The sequence below is a fragment of the Dendrobates tinctorius genome, unplaced genomic scaffold (assembly GCF_039654945.1).
Source record: "Dendrobates tinctorius isolate UK_male_01 unplaced genomic scaffold, ASM3965494v1 ptg000094l, whole genome shotgun sequence".
Classification (NCBI taxonomy): Eukaryota; Metazoa; Chordata; class Amphibia; order Anura; family Dendrobatidae; genus Dendrobates; species Dendrobates tinctorius.
In genome coordinates, this window is record NW_027361762.1 from 382,678 (window position 1) to 400,794 (window position 18,117).

Consider the following 18,117-nt stretch of genomic DNA (forward strand, 5'->3'; position numbering starts at 1 on the left):
GTATCGTGCGTGATCCGTGGTCCCAAAAAGACCTGCTTCAGGGCCGCAAGGAACTGAGCAGCACCCTCAACCACGGGATCATCACGTTCCCACAATGGCGTAACCCATTCTAATGCCCTGCCAGACAGAAGGGAGACAATAAACCCCACCTTAGCCTGCTCTGTAGGGAACCGTGCAGCCAGTAACTCAAGCTGAAAAGAGCACTGGCTCACGAATCCCATACAAGTGGCGCTTTCACCCGAAAACGTGTCGGCGTAGGCATAAGTGCGGGCACGCGTGAGACAGCCTCTGCGACTGTCTGAGCAGCAGCTAGTGCAGCATTCATGGCTGAGGTGGTGCTCTCAATAGCCGCCAACCTGCTCTCCAGCTGCCGAATGTAGTGCTGTAGCTGCTGCAGGTCTGCCATTACCAGCCAGACCCTGGCGCTAGTGTAATGTTAGGGACGGCGGAACGCACCAAATATAAATAATAGGAAGTGCGTTCGCCGCCCGGGGTCCACCGTGCGGTAGATGTAAAGACCGCTGCTGGGTAATGGCAGACTCGCTAGGTGGCAGAGTACTGCGCTCGGGTTAACGTCACCCGAGGTGCTTAGGATAGACTCTGTTAAAGACACAGAGATGCCCTAATGTAAATAAGGCGTAGACGCTGGGCCTGTTAACTGCACAGGGCCAGCCGGCGTGTGGCGTCGCAGCCGCGAACGCCAATAGGTGCTGCTGACTGCAGCGAGGTGGTAACTACTGCCGCTAAACGACAGTGCCGGGGAACCGGACACCGTTAGACACTAGCATAAGGTGCGGTGAGCACAGTGGCACATAGTTTGCCACTACCTGGCGCTGACTAATACAAACACTCTGTCCACATTCGTAATATCAGAGGGTAGGGGTTTCAAATAAGTCAGTCACCAGACACATGCATCCGTCACCATTCATACATAGCAGGTATAGTCTACACTAGCGCATGGCCGAGCCGCCATGCGGGCTTTTTATAGCCATGCGCTTCCGGGACCTTCCAGTCTTCTGAGAAGGACCAATCAGATCCGAAGCAGGACCTGAGCATGTGACCCCTGCTCTCCACTTAGAGGTCGTCTTGCGGGCATGCCCAGTAGCACGGCGGGAGGACTTAGCCTCTGGAGCGGTTTCCTGCAAAGCAGGTTGCGCTACCATTCCTGGACAAGAGGTGGCAGCAATATCCAGACTCAGAGAGCTGGTCTGAGCAGAACGCCTGGATCGCCGAGATTGCTGAGCAGGTCCCTGAGCGGTCGGAGGGGAATGGGAGACCGCTGGATGTACGGCTCTGCATTCCTGTTGTGCAGTCTCAGAAATCCGATGCCTAACACACTGTCCTAGGACTAGGTTGAAACCCTACGATGGAGTGGGCGACCTATTCCTTGTGAATAGACCCACCAACGTTTCTTAGGCTAAACTCAAACAAAGACCTATAGGTAGGGAGAAGGGTTTCCCTGAACGATCTAGGGACTGGGAACAAAAACAGGTAACCTCCTAGTAGGAAAATAGAGGAAACTGCAGAAAAGAGTGGAAAAACAAAACAGGCAGAACTAGAGATCCCAGAACTGCACAATATCACACATAGAAAGCAATCAAAGCACCAAGCCAAAACACTAGTGGATTAACACTGTTGTCCAGCAAGGACTGGGAGGCAGGTGCTGGGTAATAAATGGTGATACAATCACCTGACCTAGGACAAACCCAGCACCAGAGTAAAAAGACCAGCAGCCAGAAAACCACAACAAGATGGTGGATGGTCAAAACTAAATAGATTCTAATACAGAACACGTTAACCCTGGTCATCTAGTGGCGGAGAAGGAGACATTGATGAAGGCCTCATTAATAACTAGGCCCAATGTTAAGGAGAGGGTCTCCTAGACTTGTAACATCCATACACACAGTGCATGGGCTGACAAACATTTCCCCATGGGGGCTACATTTTTTAAAAATATACTATTTGTATCATAGACACCTGTTATGATTGGGTCACCGAGGAGGAAAGCAAGCCCAAGCTAAGCCACAGAAAACCAGAGAGGTTGGTAACTAAGCGGATTGCAGACCCCTGATCCTATCCACACAACTAGCAGTAGCCGTGGAGTGTGCCTACGATGATCCTAGACGCCTCGGCACAGCCGGAGAGGTAACTAAGCCAAAAGCAAGAAAGGGGAAATCTAAACTGCCCCAGAGAAGCCCCAAAGGAATAGATAGCCCCCAAACATACATTGTCGGTGAGACAAGATGGAAACACAAACGCAGGCAGGAAAATAGACTGAGCAAATGATGGGGCCCACACTGACTAGACAGGACAGGAAAGGAAAGATACTGTCTGCAATCACGCAAAAATGTCCAACATGTCTGATGCAAAAAACACTGAAGTCGCACGACTTAGCCCATTATATCAGCACTCTGGTATATTCTGAAAGCAGAGCAAAAATAGGCCAATCTAATAAGGGACAAAAACAAACTCGCACAAGCAGTAACATATGGACGGTGATTCAGCACAGCCCCAGCCGAAGCTGGCTGACCCACATAAAACTGAGATAGACAAAACCAGATCAAATGTAAACAGAATAGCAAATGAACACTTACTGAACATTCAGGGACTGAGCTGGAATCAAAGACCTCAGGAGGCAGGAAGAAAATCACCAGCAGGGATAGAGGGAGTTGGCTGTCTTAAATCCCAATCTGAAACCCCAGATCTCCAATCGTCGTCCTCATTATCAGGTGGCAAGCCTCTGTTAATCAGATCAGCTCCATTACCTCCAGTAACCACCAGAGGGAGCCCAGAAACAGAATTTGCAACCCCTCTGTCAATCTGACCAGCTCCACTACCTTCAGTAATAACCAGAGGGAGGCCAGAAAGCGAATTCACAACAGACACCCTTGCCAAAAATTGGACTGCCTGTAGCAGCACAGAACACGTTAACCTTGGTGATCTAGTGGTGGAGAATGAGGAGATATAATGAGAAATCATACTGAAATGAACCAAATAAATAAAAAATGTGAATCCACCTATGAAAGAAAATAACAAAAGGGAGGGGTGAACACAGGTTCGTAGATATGAAGCCAGAATGTGTCCAACGAGATATGTTTGTCCCTAACAACAGCTCAGAGACAGGGTTATAAATTAAAATATAATATTATTTCAATATTTTTCATTGTAGAGGTATACACTAGGTCCTAAGAGGTTGGTCCAGAGATAGTAAAATTGGAAAATATAAGAATAAATGGGAAGAATATACGTACATCTCATTTTTATGAAAGTTCCCCCTGGGGGAGTAACATTTGTTTGGGTTTCAAATTAGTAACAGGCATCATAAAAACATCCTTGGCAAAAATTGAGGGACTTTTGCATCAAGGAATACGTTCATCCTGGTGTTCTACTGGTTGTGGATGATGAGGATGAGGCTAAGGAGGAGGATAACACCAAACAGACCAAATCAAGAAGCAGATACCCATGTTTGGTTGTGAAGAGGTGCATGAGAATACACCTCCACAAAAAAGACAATGTATTTGAGGCTATGTTTCGCTGTTTTCATTCGGTGGTGTACATTATATCTGTTATAATTCCACCAGCGGCACTAAAAACCCGCTCTAACAGAACGCTAGCAGCAGGGCAGGCCAGGACCTCCAAGGCGTAGAGTGCCTGTTCATGCCACGTGTCCAGCTTGGATACCCAATAATTAAAAGGCACAGAGTAATCCCGGTGGACATTTGTATGATCTGCAAGGTACTCCCTCACCATCTTCCCAAACATTGCACTTCTTGTGACACCACCACTTGCCTCTGTGGTGGCACAATGGGAGGGTCTGAGAAAACTGTCCCAGAACTTTGCCATTGTTTCTCTGCCTGAGCTGGATTGTACTTCTGTCTATCTTGCTTGGATTCCTTGGCTGTACAACAAACTCTGACGTCTGATGCAAGCGTTCTCACATGGGAATTTTTTCAGCAATTCCACAACAAGGGCCCTCTGGTACATCAACATTTTTGTACACCTGTCTGCCTCTGGAAGAAGAGATTGAAAGTTTTTACTTGCAGCGTGGGTCTAGAAGTGTCACAAACCAGTAATGAGTGTCCCGGAAAATTTTTGTATTGCGAGGGACACGGGAAACGTAGCAAAACATAACGTCAGCCATGCGTGCCAGACTACTAACAGCCAAGACTTCCGTATCCTCACCAAAAGGACGACTGACCATGCTGTCCTCCTCCTCCTCCCTGTCCTTAGGCCATCCCCGCTGAACAGACAGTATGACAGCTGTGCTTGTAGTACCGTCTATAGCGCATGCAAGTAGCTCCTGTTTTTTCTCCACCTCTTCCTCATTGTCAGCCAATCCACGTTGGGATAACATGAGGCTGGGCTGTGTGTAATCACCCTGTATGCTTCCTTGCTCATCTCATCGTGCTCAGCCTGCAATGCCACCTCTTCGATTGTAAGCAGAGAGCGTTTCAGAAGACAGAGAAGCGGGATGGTGATGCTAGTTATGGCATCATCGCTGCTCACCATCTTGGTGGACTCCTCAAAGTTTTGTAGGATGGTACATATGTCTGACATCCATGTCCACTCCTGAGGTCTTAAGTGTAGAGTCTGAACTTAATACCAAAGCTCTGGGTGATGCTGGTAGTCAACTACTGCCCTCTTCTGCTCACAAATCCTTTCCAACATGTGCAGTATTGAGTTCCAACACATGGAGACATCACACACCAGTTGGTGAGCTGGAAGCTGCAAACGCTGCTGAAGCACGGCAAGGGCAGCAGAAGCTGTAGCTGACTTTCTAAAATGGGCACACATGCGGCATACTTTTCAAGCTGATCTGGAAGCTCCGGGTAGCTTTTGAGAAACCATTGAATAACGAGGTTAAGCACATGAGCTAGGCATAGTACATATGTGAGCTCACCTAACCTCAGAGCCGCCACCAGTTTCCGGTCATTGTTACACATGACCATGCCTGGCTGTAGGTTCAGTGGTGTCAGCCACACATCTGCCTGCTCTTTCAGAGCTGTCCACAACTCTTCAGCATTGTGCGGTTTGTCACCAAAACATATTAGCTTCAGTACAGCCTGTTGACGCTTAGCTGAGGCAGTGCTGCAGTGCTTCCAGCTTGAGACTGATGTGGTCATTTCGCAGATGGAGACTGAAGATGAGGAGGAGGATGAGGTGCAGGTGCTGTAAACTGTGGGGGCAATCCTGATTGACATAGGGCCCGCAATCCTCTGTGTCGGGAGGACGTATTCAATCCCAAGGTCCCTCTGGGTCCCGGCTCCCACTATGTTAACCCAGTGTGCCGTCAGTGAGATGTAGCATCGCTGCCCACAAGCACTTGTTCATGTGTCCGTGGTTAGGTGGACTTTCCCAGTAACAGCATTGTTCAGGGAACGGCTAGTGTTGTGGGACATGTGCTTGTGTAATTCCAGGACTGCACACCAGGAGAAATAGTGGTGGCTGGGGACCGAGTACCTTAGGACAGCTGCCGCCATCAAGTTGCGGAAAGCTTCCATCTCCATGAGCCTAAAAGACAACAGTTTGAGCGAAAGCAGATGAGAAATGTGTGAATTTAGTACTATGGCTTGTGGGGCATTGGCTGCGTATTTACACTTGCGTTCCAATGGCAGGGGCATGGGCAACTGAAGGCGGCCCAGGGACAAGGATGTGGATGTGCTTGATGATGGTGGTAGTTGAGTGTAGGTAACAACAGGTGAAGGGCAGGAGCGTGGACAGGGGATTGGCTTGCACGCACAACAGTGGAAGAAGCAGTGTTTTCACCCACATACACTTTTCCTGGAGCCTCATGTTTGGCCCACAAAGTCGGGTGCTTTGCTGCCATGTGCCTGATCATGCTGGTGGTGGTCAGGCTGGTAGTTTTGCTACCCCATGCTGAAGTGAGCATGGCAGGTGGTGCAAATGGCCTGTTTGGGGTTATCGGCAGAGTCTTTAAAAACAACCATACTCGGGAAGACCTAACAGTTGTACTGCCAACTTCCGTAGTGTTGGTGTTACAAGGAATCATTGCCCTCCTTCTATGGACACTACACTGCTTCTTCCAACCTGTTGGGGTGCTATGCCTCCTTCCCCCTTTGTGCTGCTATCCTTGCTCTGCTTGTCCTCCTGATAGGTTGGGTCAGTTACTATATCATCCACCACCTCGGCTTCCACTTCCACACTCTGTCCTCCTCCTGACTTTCTGGTAATTGTGTCTCATCATCATCCACCTCTTGTGACACGTTCCCACCGTCACCTTCTTGTGAAACTGGTTGCTCAAATACTGTATTTGGGCAACTCTACATGCAATCTCATCTTGCCCCGCTTCAAGTGGACTGGGCAAGAGGCTCGAATGTATAAATGGATAAGTGAACAGCTCTTTGGAGTGCCCAAGTGTGGGATCAGTTATCTCCGGGACTCGACATGGTGGGAGGAATAAGGATTAGAGTGAGGAATATGTGGTCCAGACTTACGGCTACTCAGACTTGACTGTGTGAAAGACAGGGTGCTGGTGGTGACTGGAAGCATTATCCGCTATCCAATCAACAACCTTTTGACACTGCTATGGTTTCAATAGGGCTGTTTTGCAGTTCCTTATGAATTCAGACAGGAAGGTCATGCGAGAAGATGTTAGTGTTTGTTGTGGCACAATTTCACCTTGCCCACGGACTCGGCCTGTGCATGCACCATCATCATCACATCCACTTCCCCGTCCCTTGCCACATGCCTTGACCATTTTAAATGGACTACAATATTTTCCATGTTCACTACAAATGGCTGAATTGGGAGCGGACTTGTATGTGATCCATGTGCAGGAAAATCACACTTTAAAATATCTGGAATGTAGGTAAAAATTTATTTTTTGCTATGAAACTGGTGTCTATAGCTACAGTAAGACACAGCAAATGCAATGGAATGGAGGCCTCAAATGCCACAATTTATAGCCCACAGATAGATGAGGCATCTCACGGAGATACCACACTGTTCAATATGTGGACTGTATTTTTTTATTTTTTACCCCAAAATAGTGTATAGAACTAGGGTAACAGACAGAAAATACAGTGTAATGGAGGCCTGAAATGCCACAATTTGTAGCCCACAGATAGATGAAATGTTTGACAGAGATAGCCCACTTTCAAATATTTGGCCTGTATTTTTGTTTTTTTGCCCAGCTTAACTGTGTCAACAAGTAGGGTAAGACACAACAAAAAAAATTCTATAGAGGCCTGAAATGGCACAATTTTTAGCACAATGATGTAACTAATAAGTCATGTCAGACTAACTTAATTTCCTTCTATGACAGAGTCACTGACTGGGTGGATCAGGGAAATGTTGCAGATGCAGTATATCTTGACTTCAGTGAGGCATTTGACAAAGTATCTCACACCATCCTTATTGAAAAAATGACTAAGTATGGAATGGACAAGTCTAACACCGCAGACAAAAAGAAGTATCCCAAGTGTGGGTATAATATTGTTATCCAGGATGTGAATATAATATGGTTACGTTTCGACCTACTCAGAGGCCTTTCTCAAACCATACTGCAAGATAAAATAAAAAGCAATTACAACACTGGAAATGGACAACGGACTCACAGAAAGCTGAAAAAAAGAGACATACTAAACATGAGAAAAAATAGTACAAACAATAATGATCAAAGAAAGCAAAAAACGGAAAAATGGCGGAATAAGGCCCTAAAAAAGAAGCACATAATTATACAAATTTAAACACGACGGCAAAGAGATCCCTAAGGCAACTAGGAGAATATCATATAAAAATGGAGAAATAATAAATTAATGAAGGGCAATAGAGACTATTGGCAATAAGTCAATTTTAACATGTTAGGCATAAGGGGTAACCAGCAGCCATAAATAAGACATGCATATTGTATTATTGTCTATGTACATGATGAGGTAACAAGGGTGGTGGAGATAGGAGGCAGGCAAATAAGGCAGTTGAACTGAGTACTGACCTCAAGAAGTGTCAAGGTGAAAGATTAAAGCATTTTCAAAAGTCCCAAACAGGGGCTGTAGGAGAAAACATAAGAGATGAATACGAAGAAAAAAATATACAAACGAGGGATGTTATGCACCAGCTGGTGCTGCAGAACTGACCTGATGGCATGGAAGCAAGGAATGAGCCTGGACTTGCGGTGTTGTAAGTGTGGGCTCAGGAAAGCACAGTATATATATGCTCAGGAGGTGCAGGATGATGGCGTCATAGCGCCAGTGTGGCTAGAGCGTCCTGGCGCCTGTATGAGGCTTGCGACGCATAGGGAGGAAGTGAGCGAGGGGAGCATGCGCTGTAGGAGGTCAGGCTGTGGTGAAACAGGGCGCTGGCGCGGCTGGGGACAGTGAGTGTGAGGAGGAGGCGCGCGATAACTCAAAGCAGCGCCTGCGCTGTAGGAGAAGGGACTCAGCAGTAGAAGGAGAGGAGAGAAGAGGAGAGAATGGTTTAAAATAGATGAGAGAGAGGAAGGATAGAGAGGAATGAATTGAATGATGTCAGAGAAGTGTCAATAAATGAAGAAGTAGAGAGAAAGTAAACAGTGAAATATAGTAAATGAAAGAACAGGTTAATGAATAAGAAAGGGAACAAAAGTAAACTAGATGTGTATTTCCTGAAGGAAGTACAGATAGTGGTTTGAAATGGTGCCTGGGCTGCCCCTTTAAGAGAGACTTGGCTGCTGCCCCTGCAAGACTTTCAACTCAGGATCCGTTTTAAATGTGGGTGCCTCTCAGGGGCCACTTTGGCCTCAGGGTCTGATTTGGTGGGTGGGGCCCCTCAGGATCCGATTCGATGGCCTGGGCTCCTCAGGATTTGAATTAGTGGCCGGGATTCCTCAGGGTCCAATTTTGTGGGTGGGGCCCCTCAGGGTCCGATTTTGTGGGTGGGTCCCCTCAGGGTCCGATTTTATGGGTGGGGCCCCTCAGGGTCCGATTTTGTGGGTGGGGCCCCTCATGGTCTGATTTTGTGGGTGGGGCCCCTCAGGGTACGATTTTGTGGCCGGGGCCCCTCAGGGTCCGATTTTATGGCCGGGGCCCCTCAGGGTCTGATTTTATGGCTGGGGCCCCTCAGGGTCTGATTTTGTGGGTGGGGCCCCTCAGGGTCCCATTTTGTGGCCGGGAACCCTCAGGGTCCCATTTTGTGGCCGGGGACCCTCAGGGTCCGATTTTGTGGCCGGTGCGATTTTGTGGCTGGGGCCCCTCAGAGTCCGATTTTGTGGGCGGGGCCCCTCAGGGTCCGATTTTGAGGGTGGGGCCCCTCAGGGTCTGATTTGGTGGGCGGGGCCACTCTGGGTCCGATTTGGTGGGCGGGGCCCCTCAGGGTCCAAATTTGTGGGTGGGGCCCCTCAGGGTTCGATTTTGTGGCCGGGGTCTCTCAGGGTCCGATTTTGTGGCCGGGGCCCCTCAGGGTCCGATTTTGCGGGTGGGGCCCCTTAGGGTCCGATTTTGCGGGTGGGGCCCCTCAGGGTCCGGTTTTGTGGTTGGGGGCCCTCAGGGTCCGATTTTGTGGCGGGGGCCCCTCAGGGTCCGATTTTGTGGCTGGGGCCCCTCAGGGTCCGATTTTGTGGCCGGGGCCCCTCAGGGTCCGATTTTGTGGTTGGGGCCCCTCAGGGTCCGATTTTGTGGTTGGAGTCCCTCAGGGTCCGATTTTGTGGTTGGAGTCCCTCAGGGTCCGGTTTTGTGGTTGGGGGCCCTCAGGGTCCGATTTTGTGGGTGGGGCCCCTCAGGGTCCGATTTTGTGGCCGGGGCCCCTCAGGGTCTGATTTTGTGGCCGGGTCTACTCAGGGTCCGATTTTGTGGGTGGGGCCCCTTAGGGTCTGATTTTGTGGGTGGAGCCCCCTGGGTCCATTTTGGTGGGCGGGGCCACTCTGGGTCCGATTTGGTGGGCGGGGCGCCTCAGGGTCTGATTTGGTGGGCGGGGCCCCTCGGGGTCTGATTTGGTGGGCGGGGCTCCTCAGGGTCTGATTTGGTGGGCGGGGCCTCTCTCGGTCCGATTTAGTGGGCAGTGCCCCTCAGGGTCCGATTTGGTGGGCGGGGCCCCTCAGGGTCCGATTTGGTGGGCGAGGCCCCTCTGCTTCCGATTTGGTGGGCGGGGCCCTTCATGGTCCGATTTGGTGGGCGGGGTCACTCTGGGTCCGATTTGGTGGACGGAGCTCCTCAGGGTCCGATTTGGTGGGCAGGGCCCCTCTGGGTCCGATTTGGTGGGCGGGGCCCTTCAGGGTCCGATTTGGTGGGTGGGGCCACTCTGGATCCGTTTTTGGTGGGCGGGGCCACTCTGGATCCGTTTTTGGTGGGCGGGGCCACTCTGGGTCCGATTTGGAGGCCAGGGTGGCTCAGCCTCCGATTTGGAGCCTGGGGTCACTCAGATTTCGATTTGGCGCGTCGGCCCTTTAAGACTCATTTCGGTGCGGCGGCCCTTTAAGAATCACTTTGGCGCTTCGGCCCTTTAAGAGCCAGTATGGCTCACTGGGCTTCTAAATACACTTTGGCGCACATTCTCTCTCAGGGGCATGTGTCATGTGATGAAGCTAGATTTGCATTTGTGCTGTGGGTTTCGCTTTAAGAGCTGATATTATGTGGCAGAAGCTCTGATCTGGAGATGTCATGTGACGTTCGTAGGCGTTGGCATAGTAACTGGGTGTGCCTGCGCATATCAATGAGCTCAACTGCCATTTCAATCGCCTCAGGGCACGTTTTGCCATTTCCCCATTCAAATGCATTGAGACAATTCATTCCAATGACGGGAAAAAAATTTTCTAACGCAAATTGCGCAAAAACTACAAATCTGATCGACACGAAAAATACTTAGCACACCTCTCATGGACGCTGGCTTCGATACGACACCTCAACGGAGTCTGTGCGTGTAGCGGTTCGGGCTGTATTAATTGCGGAAATCAACTTAATAATAATAATAACTAGATGTGTATTTCCTAAAGGAAGTACAGATAGTGGTTTGAAATGGTGCCCGGGCTGCCCCTTTAAGAGAGACTTGCCTGCTGCCCCTGCAAGACTTTCAACTCAGGATCCGTTTTAAATGTGGGTGCCTCTCAGGGGCCACTTTGGCCTCAGGGTCTGATTTGGTGGATGGGGCCCCTCAGGATCCAATTCGGTGGCCTGGGCTCCTCAGGGTTTTTATTGGTGGCCGGGATGCCTCAGGGTCCAGTTTTGTGGGTGGGGCCCCTCAGGGTCCGATTTTGTGGGTGGGGCCCCTTATGGTCCAATTTTGTGGGTGGGGCCTCTCAGGGTCCGATTTTGTGGCCGGGGCCCCTCAGGGTCCGATTTTGTGGCCGGGGCCCCTCAAGGTAGGATTTTGTGGCCGGGGTCCCCTCAAGGTCCGATTTTGTGGCCGGGGCCCCTCAGGGTCCGATTTTGTGGGTGGGGCCCCTTAGGGTCCGATTTTGCGGGTGGGGCCCCTTAGGGTCCGATTTTGCAGGTGGGGCCCCTCAGGGTCCGATTTTGCGGGTGGGGCCCCTCAGGGTCCGATTTTGTGGCCGGGGCCCCTCAGGGTCCGATTTTGTGGCCGGGGCCCCTCAGGGTCTGATTTTGAGGGTGAGGCCACTCAGGGTCCAAATTGGTGGGCGGGTCCCCTCAGGGTCCGATTTTGTGGGTGGGGCCCCTCAGGGTCCAATTTTGTGGATGGGGCCCCTCAGGGTCCAATTTTGTGGCCGGGGCCCCTCAGGGTCTGATTTTGTGGCTGGGGTCCCTCAGGGTCTGATTTTGTGGGTGGGGCCCCTCAGGGTCCGATTTTGTGGCTGGGGTCCCTCAGGGTCTGATTTTGTGGGTGGGGCCCCTCAGGGTCCGATTTTGTGACCGGGGCCCCTTAGGGTCTGATTTTGTGGGTGGGGCCCCTCAGGGTCCGATTTTGTGACCGGGGCACCTCAGGGTCTGATTTTGTGGTTGGGGCCCCTCAGGGTCCGATTTTGTGGCTGGGGCCCCTCAGGGTCTGATTTTGTGGTTGGGGCCCCTCAGGGTCCGATTTTGTGGCCGGGGTCTCTCAGGGTCCGATTTTGTGGCCGGGGCCCCTCAGGGTCTGGATTTGTGGGTGGGTCCCCTCAGGGTCAGATTTTGTGGGTGGGGCCCCTTAGGGTCTGATTTTGTGACTGGGGCCCCTCTGGGTTCGATTTTGTGGCCGGGGTCTCTCAGGGTCCGATTTTGTGGGTGGGGCCCCTCAGGGTCTGATTTTGTGGCTGGGGCCCCTCAGGGTCTGATTTTGTGGGTGGGGCCCCTCAGGGTCTGATTTTGTGGGTGGGGCCCCTCAGGGTCCTATTTTGTGACTGGGGCCCCTCTAGGTTCGATTTTGTGGCTGGGGTCTCTCAGGGTCCGATTTTGTGGTTGGGGCCCCTCAGGGTCTGATTTTGTGGCCGGGCCCACTCAGGGTCCGATTTTGTGGGTGGGGCCCTTTAGGGTCTGATTTTGTGGGTGGAGCCCCCTGGGTCCATTTTGGTGGGCGGGGCCACTCTGGGTCCGATTTGGTGGGCGGGGTCACTCTGGGTCCGATTTGGTGGGCGGGGCTCCTCAGGGTCCGATTTGGTGGGCGGGGCTCCTCAGGGTCCGATTTGGTGGCGGGGCTCCTCAGGGTCCGATTTGGTGGACGGGGCCCTTCAGGGTCCGATTTGGTGGGCGGGGCCACTCGGAGTCTGATTTGGTGGGCGGGGCCCCTCAGGATCCGATTTGGTGGGCTGTGCCACTCTGGGTCTGATTTTTTGAGTGGGGCCACACTGGGTCTGATTTGGAGGCCAGGGTGGCTCAGCCTTCGATTTGGAGGCCGGGGTGGTTCAGCCTCCGATTTGGAGGCCGGGGTGGCTCAGCCTCCGATTTGGAGGCCGGGGTGGCTCAGCCTCCGATTTGGAGGCCGGGGTGGCTCAGCCTCCGATTTGGAGGCCGGGGTGGCTCAGCCTCCGATTTGGAGGCCAGGTGGCTCAGCCTCCGATTTGGAGGCCGGGGTGGCTCAGCTTTCGATTTGGCGCGCCAGCCCTTTAAGACTCATTTCGGTGCGCCGGCCCTTTAAGAATCACTTTGGCACGTCAGCCCTTTAAGAGCCAGGGTGGCTCACTGGGCTTCTAAATCCACTTTGGCGCACATTCTCTCTCAGGGGCATGTGTCATGTGATGAAGCTAGATTTGCATTTGTGCTGTGGGTTTTGCTTTAAGAGCTGATATTATGTGGCAGAAGCTCTGTCCTTGGGGCATCATGTGACGTTCGTAGGCGTTGGCATAGTAACTGGGTGTGCCTGCGCATATCAATGAGCTCAACTGTCATTTCAATCGCCTCAGGGCACGTTTTGCCATTTCCCATTGACAAGCATTGGAGACAGTGCATTCCAATGACGGGAAAAACATTTTTCAAACGCAAATTGCGCAAAAACTATAAATCCGATCGACACGAAAAATACTTAGCACACCCCTCATGGACGCTGGCTTCGAAACGACACCTCAGCGGAGTCTGTGCGTGTAGCGGTTCGGGCCGCATTAATTGCGGAAATCAACTGGAAAATAAGAAGAAGAATAAGTTAGCAGCGTTCGGATTACAATATAGTGGTTTTTTCAAACCACTATAATAAGAAGAATAAGTTAGCAGCGTTCGGATTACAATATAGTGGTTTTTTCAAACCACTATAAAAAAAAAAGGGGGAGATCAAGACCGCACAGAAAAAGTAAAAATATGCAAAATGGGGAAAAAATAATTGGAAAAATAAAGGAAAAAATAAAGGAAAAAGTAAAAAATATAAAAAAAAAAAAAAAAAAAAACCCATCTACTCCTCTTTAGTCAGACCTCATCTGGAATACTGTGTCCAGTTTTGGGCACCACATTTTAAAAAAGACATCAACAAACTGGAGCAAGTTCAGAGAAGACTGACCAGAATGGTGACCGGTCTGCAAACCATGTCCTATGTGGAATGGTTAAAGGATTTGGGTATGTTTAGCTTGCAAAAAAGAAGACTGAGAGGAGACTTAATAGCTGTCTACAAATATCTCAAGGGATGTCACATTGTAGAAGGATCATCTTTATTCTCATTTGCACAAGGAAAGACTAGAAGCAATGGGATGAAACTGTATGGGAGGAGACACAGATTAGATATTAGAAAAAACTTTTTGACAGTTAGGGTGATCAATGAGTGGAACAGGCTGCCACGAGAAGTTGTGAGTTGTCCCTCAATGGAAGTCTTCAAACAGAGGCTGGACAGACATCTGTCTGGAATGATTTAGTGAATCCTGCTTTGATCAGGGGGGTAGACCATATGACTCAGGAGGTCCCTTCCAACTCTACCATTCTTTGATTCTATATTATGAAGTGCTAGGGAATATGTGAGGTCTGTGATGTGTAACATGGCCTACAGCGGTTTATGAGGCCTGACTAAACCTAAATAGACTGTTTTGTGAGAAAAACGTGCCTGTGTGCCTTAATCTCGTTGCCAAGCATGTGTCCCCAACACATGCATCAAGTGCTGTCTTACAATGGGTATTATTTCCTTCCCAGGCTATAAACAAAACATCTGCCCCCAGTCATCGCCTTTCCCTCTTCTGATGAAGAAAATTACGCGGAGCCCACGCCATTTTTTTCTGAAAAATAATCTGTTAATAATGAAATGCATGTACAGTAAGCTGCACACGCATTGTACTAATTGTATATGTCACTGACATCTGAATATTTATATATCTATGTGTGTATGCTTTGTATAATTCATCTATTATATTCTGTCGGCTCCTGCTGTGATTTCACAGTACGTGGCTGTTGAATTGATGGCTTTTCTTAGATCGATACAACATATATATATATATATACATACAGTCATATGTAAAAGTTTGGGCACCCCTATTAATGTTAACCTTTTTTCTTTATAACAATTTTGGTTTTTGCAACAGCTATTTCAGTTTCATATATCTATTAACTGATGGACTCAGTTATATTTCTGGATTCAAATGAGGTTTATTGTACTAACAGAAAATGTGCAATCTGCATTTAAACAAAATTTGACCGGTGCAAAAGTATGGGCACCCTTATCATTTTCTTGATTTGAACACTCCTAACTACTTTTTACTGACTTCCTGAAGCACTAAATTGGTTTTGTAACCTCATTGAGCTTTGAACTTCATAGCCAGGTATATCAAATCATGAGAAAAGGTATTTAAGGTGGCCACTTGCAAGTAGTTCTCCTATTTGATTCTCCTATGAAGAGTGGCATCATGGGCTCCTCAAATCAACTCTCAAATGATCTGAAAACAAAGATTATTCAACATAGCTTCTCAGGGGAAGGATACAAAGAGTTGTCTCAGTGATTTAACCTGTCAGTTTCCACTGTGAGGAGCATAGTAAGGAAATGGAAGAACACAGGTACAGTTCTTGTTAAGCCCAGAAGTGGCAGGCCAAGAAAAATATCAGAAAGGCAGAGAAGAATGGTGAGAACAGTCAAGGACAATCCACAGACCACCTCCAAAGACCTGCATCATCTTGCTGCAGATGGTGTCACTGTGCATCGGTCAACAATACAGCGCATGCATAACGCCTTTTTGTATGACCAAACAACTCAATCTTTGTTTCATCAGTCCACAGGACCTTCTTCCAAAATGTAACTGGCTTGTCCAAATGTACTTTTGCAGACCTCAGGCGACTCTGTTTGTAGCGTGCTTGCAGAAACGGCTTCTTTCGCATCACTCTCCCATACAGCTTCTCCTTGTGCAAAGTGCGCTGTATTGTTGACCGATGCACAGTGACACCATCTGCAGCAAGATGATGCTGCAGGTCTTTGGAGGTGGTCTGTGGATTGTCCTTGACTGTTCTCACCATTCTTCTTCTCTGCCTTTCTGATATTTTTCTTGGCCTGCCACTTCTGGGCTTAACAAGAACTGTACCTGTGTTCTTCCATTTCCTTATTATGTTCATCACAGTGGAAACTGACAGGTTAAATCTCTGAGACAACTTTTTGTATCCTTCCCCTGAAAAGCTATGTTGAATAATCTTTGTTTTCAGATCATTTGAGAGTTGTTTTGAGGAGCCCATGATGCCACTCTTCATAGGAGAATCTAATAGGAGAACTACTTGCAAGTGGCCACTTTAAATACCTTTTCTCATGATTTGATACACCTGGCTATGAAGTTCAAAGCTTAATGAGGATACAAAACCAATTTAGTGCTTCAGGAAGTCAGTAAAAAGTAGTTAGGAGTGTTCAAATCAAGAAAATGATAAGGGTGCCCATACTTTTGCACCGGTCAAATTTTGTTTAAATGCAGATTGCACATTTTCTGTTAGTACAATAAACCTCATTTGGATCCAGAAATATAACTGAGTCCATCAGTTATTACATATATGAAACTGAAATAGCTGTTGCAAAAACCAAAATTGTTATAAAGGAAAAAGGTTAACATTAATAGGGGTGCCCAAACTTTTACATATGACTGTATATTGTGGTGCAGTGACTGCTGTGACAGCTAGGGGGCGCTGTATGGGTCATGCACTCAGACATATCCATTATTGTAATGGAGAAAGGATGCTAAATCCTATGTATCACAAAGTGGATGGCCTTGTGATGGAAGCTGGAACCGCTATTAATCAGCAGATATTCTGCTGAGGGTTTGTTATTTTGTATTAGGGAGAGCTTCCAGGTGGCTGGTGAGATGGGTGGTACCTGTCACCTACAAACCCACCCAGGAGCGTGTGTCTGAAGTAAAGCCTATGTATGTGGTTGTGAAGGACCTGCAATGAGGTCATAGCCATGTGATGCTGTGGGCGTGGCTACGGAACAGATAAGGTGATGAGGGTAGGTCACATGAGGGAATGCCTGGATCTGAATGCTCTGTGTGGAAGGTCCCGGAAAGCCGACGTGCTAGAAGGTGTGCTACTTTCCTGATGCGCACATGTGGACGCCGCTGACCGTGTGTGGCCTGTGTGTAATAGCCTGTGAGTGCTGGCCAGTGCCCAGGAGGAAAGGGACATCAGGACTGAGAAGCAGCTAAGAGGTAACCCCAGACAGAGGGGGGAATTATCTGACAGACTGTAGAGCCTGTTTGCTGGATAAAACACAGCTTGTGTGAACGCAGGACTAAGGGAGGGGAGCTCCACTATGAACATTCGTTTTTGTCTGCTGTAAGACTGTTATCATTTTCCTCATGCTGCTATGGTTTATGCTGCACAATAAACCGTATGGACTATGTTATATGGAAAAGCCTGTGCCGGTCCTGGTCTATCTGCGGCCAAGTGAATGTTCCCTAATACACTCAGTGAGCGCTACCTTACAGTATGGTGGAGAATGCTAAGGGCACTGTTGTAGCCTTGTTGCTAGGGGCAACGGATGAGGACTACAAAATCGGTTGCTAGGGGCAATGGTTTCAATAAGCACATGTTGCAATGCTGGCAATGCTGAGCCAGGGGAGCAAACGGTCATGAAAACCATGAGTTATGCTGACCGAGGTCAGAGAAAGAGACTGTGGATAATTTGTTGGATACCTCTGAGGAGAAGAGGCATCTGGGAACCTGTCTGGCTGACACCAGCAGGTAACGGACAGGTGTCCGTGTTGTACTGACTGGGGTCAGTGAGAAAGACTGTGGACCTGGTGAGGCCAGTGTGTTGGGAAACCCTGGGAGGAGGGTTGGATCCCTGAATAGCACCCGGTGAGCCCTGTGTGTTGGACGGTCTCAGGAGGAGACGGACATCTTGAATAGCACACAGACAGGCCACATGTGTTTTTTTGCTGTGTTTTTTTTCTCCCTCTCAAGTCAGCTTGCGGTGGCTCAGGTGACAAGAGGCTTGCTGTAACTCGGCGAGGTTACGAAGGTGACAAGCGGCTGGCTGTAACTCGGCGGGGTTACGAAGGTTGCTGTGGATCGGCGGGTCCATGAATATGGCGCAGCAGGAGCTGCAGTGATGCCAGCAGCTGTTTGTGGGTGGCAGCCGGAGGTGCCGATGCTTTGCGGCTACAAAAGGAGCTGTGGCAGTGCCAGCAGGAGCTGGTGTGGTATCGTAAGAGGACATCACAGTATTCGTCTTCTTAAAGGGCCAGTTTTAAGCCCAAAAGACATAAACGGTACCGTGTGAACTCTGGCCTAAGAAGGCCTGTACAGGGGACATGGGGAAGTCCCAAAAGGGGGCGGTGACCCAAATCGGGGTGGTGACCCAAAAAGGGGTGAAGTCCCA

At 49.3% G+C, this 18,117-nt stretch overlaps 1 long non-coding RNA gene across 1 annotated transcript in view; it reads left to right on the forward strand.

Annotated features, from left to right (window-relative positions):
* Positions 1–16,776: 16,776 nt before the first annotated feature.
* Positions 16,777–18,117, forward strand: part of LOC141098679 (uncharacterized) — a 183,798-nt gene continuing 182,457 nt past the window's right edge. The window contains exon 1 of the long non-coding RNA XR_012234313.1: positions 16,777–16,942. This is a non-coding gene — a long non-coding RNA (uncharacterized lncRNA). The remainder of the gene's footprint in view (positions 16,943–18,117) is intronic.